We start from the raw sequence: 5,853 nt of genomic DNA, 5'->3' as shown, positions 1-5,853 counted from the left end.
GACCACAAGCCGTTTAAAGCAAAAACCAATTAAAATAATAAATAATTGACTTGTAGAATTATTCGAAATTCAAATATTGGAGCTTAATGATAATATCATAATAATTGAGGGTTATTACGATAAATATTTATTGAAATGTGCAGAGTGCTGACAGTTATCAGCCGGTACCTACTCATTTTTTCAATTATTGGGTGTTATGATTTTCAAATTATGACACTAGGGGACGACAGGACGTTTAATATTGTTTCTAATCGAAATATGTTTTAAATTTATACTTCGTTACAAAATATTTGCATGATGACGTACACATAGCAAATATTAAATTATTTACTATTATTATTAATAGGTAATTTGTTGGGAATAGATAAGTGAAATGGTGATGGGTACGTACACTGCGACTTTTGTTTCGATTGCACATTTTAAAACTCTATTAAAGAGAAGTTCTATGATATTAGGTAATTTTTAATCGCATTTCTTTGCAGCTAAAATTAATTAATAACAAAATTAATACGGAATACTTTTGAGTGAAAATACCTTCAAATTTTCAGTGCCTAATAATCGTCCAAAATGCTGGTTTCTGATGTCAACTTATTCATCCGTCAACCGAGAAACAACCAAGTCGATCATTAACGTCAGGTATCATGATACGTATAATGATACGTACATAGCTAATGACATAGAATTCCTCAACTCTCCAGAGGATGTATAATTTGTATCGATATTTATAATAAATATTTGGAGGTAATATATCACCAGTGAATATTTTGACCGGGACAGAGTCCCCGAAAAACCAGGACGGATGACTGTTGGCAACCTTAACCTGGTTTCCAGCTTCCCATTTATTTTTTATCTTTTTACTAGTTACCGTGGTGGCCGACGTGCAGTTATACATTTTACCTCGTTACGAGTACATTTTAGGTGTGGTTATAAATTATAATATAATGTTTACTCCTGATGTGTGTCCAGACGTCCTGGTTTTTAAGTTTGTCGCAGTGCTTCGAAGTGTGCCTTTATTGGGATTTTTATATGTCCCAGAAATATATTTTTTTTTTACGAATAAGTATTGCATCATTCGATATTAATTCTCTGCGGTATCTCCAGTTTCGTCGTTTTCGATCAGAAAAAAAATGTAATTCCCTAAATAATTAGAGTTACCCAGTGAATAATAAGGATTTCGATATTATAATTTATAACTAATTAAGAACTAACATTAAAAATATGTATTTCTAAAACTATGATATTTGATAAGCATTTAATTTAGGTTTTCTTTGGTTAATATCAGAAACCATAAAATACCTGGATATTGAATGTAAACTAGTAGACGTGAGTGCTCAACGACGAGGAAATCATTCACAGGAATAATATTAATTAAAATGAAGCAATCAAAGTTAATTTAATCCAACCGAATAAAAGATAATACTATAAACTCAGTAAATAGAAAATTAAACAACATTCGTAAAACCGTCGAAAGTCGTCATTCACGTAAGATTATTAAAGAGTCACACTTGACACGTTAATCATACTGAATGAATCTATTTAATATCAAAAAAACTATAACAAACAATGAAAATAATTAAATAATTAAAGTTATAAGAAATAGAAAATTTAGATAATTAATATTACCATTTACCAATATACAAGGTGTAGGTAGGCATAATGACCTGTCAAATAACATACATTTTAAATATTATTACATTTTTTTGGGGAAAAATTCAAAATAACAATTTTTATAAAAACCTTGATGGTAAAAACGTATTTTATATTTAAGTGAAGTATTTATTTTTTTTTAAATGTTTAATATAAGTAGGTACCTATCAATATTTTTTTAAGTATATTCATTTGACAGGGTGTTACCACTGGGTATCTTCCCTAATCTTATTATTCACATCACTCTTACTTGTCACCTATCAAACCTACTTATTATACTAAGAAATGTATAGATTGTAGATTACTTCAAATAAATAAAAAAAAAAAAAAAAAAAAATATTCATTTGAAACGTAATACAATTTTTCGAAATATTCATTTTTGGAATTTTCAGACATACCTAAGTAAACCTGAAATTATTTATTGCTTATAATATAATCTTCATAATTGTTTTCATACATTTTTATACCACAGGTATTTTTGTTACATTTTGTATATAGTGTGTTTCGATATTTTTTAGTTACTTTTTGAAATGAAATATTAATTTTATATAAAAAATAAATACAGTAAATAAGATTGTGACTTGTTAAATAACTATTTATATTAAAAAAAAACCTAAATATTTTTTAGATGTTTAGAAAATGTAAATTAAAATGTTTAAAGAATCAAATATTAATAATCCTGGGTAGCTTAGTAGAAATAAACAAAAAACTCATCAGGGTAAAAGTAATATTATAACACCACCGACGTCAACGTCCAGCAATATTGCTCAGAAAATATTTTTATGAGTAACATATTTTAAAATAAAATTTAATACGAAGTACTTTATAAAAAGTAACTGTTGACTGACTAATGCGTCTACGTAAAATATAATAAATAAATACAATTAATATTAAAATGTATCAAAAATCTCGTTCGGCTGGTAAGAATGTAGGTACCGTTGATTATAAGTAAAATATACCTGTTGAATGTTTTTACGTCAAACATAAAACCATAATCAAAAGGAACATACTTAATATAAAATTCGATCAAAAATCTTGATCAGCTATGTTCTCCATCTTAAACAATAGTTAAGTGCAGTATACTGATTTTGCTCGTAATCAATGGGGTATTAAAGACAAGTTGTTTTTGCCCCGCGACAATCGTACACATTCAATTATTTACTATCCAAATAATTACTGGTTTTTATAAACAGAACACTTCAATATCATTTGTTTTAGTCAAAGTCGTTATCATGACACATTACGATATAGTGTTCAGTTCATAACTCCTAGGTCTTATCGGATTCGAGTCATATTTATATTACAACGACGATATCCGGAGAACAATAATCATTGACATGCCGACTCTCGTCACGCATGTATCGTCAGAATTTCAACGCAAAAATTAAAATGGCTAACATATTAGGTAATTATGCGATGTACAAAACAATTACAAACTTATAATAATTACGATATAATTTTACTATACCTATTTATTGTTTATTAATTTTTTTTTACTAAATGTCAACCATAAAATTAATATTATTATAATAAACATATTAATATTTTTAGTTTGGGTTTACATTTTCAATCGTTACATTGCACTAAATTAGAGACAGAACTTTAAAATACTTATATATTGTAATACTATATAACGTAAATTATATTTTAATAATTTAATTTAATATTTGATAGTAAAAATGTAAAGTAAAATACAATATTATAAATAAAACGTATACGCAATCCTTAAGAACAAAGTGTATGCATAAAATCACACCAAGTATTTTTATATAATTATTTTGGTTAAATTTGAAAGTAATATTATAAAAATTATATAAAATTAATTTTTTTCCCATAAAATGACATTCATGGAATTTAAAATTCCACAATATTTTTATGTCGTATTAACTACGTTAAGCTTAAATATATTATGTCATTAGTCATATTTACTAAAAATGAGTGTTTTTTTCTAGCATTATGTGTCATTGCGTTGACGTTAGTACCAGCGTCTTTGGCTTCAGACTTTATCGTTTTATATTCTGAAGATGAGAAACAATTAGAAGTGGAATATGGAAGTAATTTAGTTTATTATATTATTATGCTTTTAAACATTTACATTTTCAAATATATTGTTTGGATCTTTTATAATATATAAAATATACATTTTAAGTGTAGCGAGTATATAATTATATTTTATCGGTAAATTATTATTCATTTTAGCAAATACACCATCGAAGCATCTGAAACTCAGTTTCTTTGAAGATTGTATCGACAAAGATCTAAGTGTTTGCACCCCAAAAACGGAAAGCAATTCAGAATACTTACGTTATTTTACGGATTCGGAAAAACAGGAATGTAAGAATTTCGAACAAATCAGTGAGTCGATGAACGATGTATTGAAATTCTGCGTCGATTTCGGAAACAGTTCCTGGTTCGGTGGCGCCGAAGTTGGTTTACAGAAATGGCCTCTGAATAAACTAAACTGGACAGACAGAGAATATGTGACAACAGAATTGCACAGCCAAGCAGTGAGTATAGTTATAATAATAATAGCATTTATAGCCAATAGTTATAATTTAGTTTTTGGAATTAATTATAAATGATGAACTATAAAATTTAAAATACGTTTTTCCTCTTCAAACTCTAACAGAAACTTTTAACATATTTTGAGGAAGTTATTTTGTACACATCTATCAGTGCAGTGTTTAACGATGTCGTTGATTTTTTTTAAATTCTTTGCATATGATTTATGAAAGACGACGTTATTAATTTATAACATGAAAATCGCATTTTCAATGTTGACGAATTTTCGGTTTAAAAAATAATATGTATCCTGATACAAGCCATATTCGTTTTTATAATGGTTATAATTTATTTTGAATTAATAGATTTATTGTACTTTTTGTTTTAGGTGGTCGAGTCATATTTCTTCAACTCTGACGGCTTTTACTTACACATTAACGATTCGGTTGCCTTGTTCGTAGACATCAATGGCCCCAGACCCGGAAAAATGTGCTTTGCCGCTAAAGTTGTCGCCCCATACAGAAAAGATAGGAATTTCATGCAATTCCGCGTTTGCAAATATAGCGATCCCCGGAAAGCTCACGAAAACGCCATTAAAGATTTCCTCGGCTCGCCCACATCCATACCCGATCCTTACGTTGTGAAGTACCCGATTTGGTCGACGTGGGCTAGGTATAAGATTGACGTTAACACGTCTTCAGTTTTGAGTTACGCCGAAGAAATAGTCAAAAATGGATTTGATAGAGGTACATTCGAGATCGACGACAAGTGGGAAACTTGCTACGGCAGTGCAACTTTTGATAAAGAGCGATTCAGTAATATCAAAGACACAGTAAATAAACTGAGTAAGTATATTATTATTAGTAGGTATATAATGTCAATTTTAAATTTTTGACACCGTCAAGTTTGATATTATAAATAAACCGTTCGGGTGTTTTTCAACAATATTACTACATGAACATCTTTACATTTTTCGTGTATAAATATTACATTTATTACTGTAACAAAATATGTCAAGGGGGTGGGGTTAAACAACCAAAACCTCGCCATGGTTGAGCCACTGCTAGGCACTATATAAGATGTTGGTAAGTATTTTGAAATAATTTCAAAAAAAAAAATAATCAATTTAAAAAAAGGCGGGTAAGTCGTGGATGTCGCTCTGCTGTACAGTAGGTTACAAGTGGGTTACTGTAATGGATGGAATTAAATTTGAATCCAATGATATTATATCATTGTATACGAAAAACGATTCTGAACGGAGATGATTTGTCAGTCTAGGATATATTATTTTTAAATATTGTAATATATTCTATTTTGAAACAAGTATTTTATTTTTCAATTGGGACGTATTAGGAGCCTTGTATTAAATTTCCAAATCTTAGAATTAAAAAGAAAAACTTTTATGAATTTCTGTCTAAGATAATTTGAACATTGCCGTAATTTTTACGTATTTAGTCAAAATTTGAACTTTAAATGCTTATAAAAAAAAATCGTGACTATATATTTCTTTTATTTTTCAATTGCTATTGTAAAAATATATTATGAGCCTTGTATTAAATTTTGAAATCTTAGATATAAAAGGAAAATTTTTTATGAATTTCTAGCATAAAATAATTTACGAATTTTCGTGATTTTTACATAATATGTTGTCAAAATTTGAACTTTAAATGCTTATAAATAAAAATTGTGACAATGTATTCCTTT

At 28.0% G+C, this 5,853-nt stretch overlaps 1 pseudogene; it reads left to right on the top strand.

The window, feature by feature from the left end:
* Nucleotides 1-2,906: 2,906 nt before the first annotated feature.
* Nucleotides 2,907-5,853, top strand: part of LOC100162447 — a 9,167-nt pseudogene continuing 6,220 nt past the window's right edge.

The sequence above is a fragment of the Acyrthosiphon pisum genome, chromosome A2, assembly GCF_005508785.2.
Source record: "Acyrthosiphon pisum isolate AL4f chromosome A2, pea_aphid_22Mar2018_4r6ur, whole genome shotgun sequence".
Taxonomy (NCBI): domain Eukaryota; kingdom Metazoa; phylum Arthropoda; class Insecta; order Hemiptera; family Aphididae; genus Acyrthosiphon; species Acyrthosiphon pisum.
Note: the sequence above shows the minus strand (reverse complement) of the source record. Positions and strands in the feature narration are given on the sequence as shown.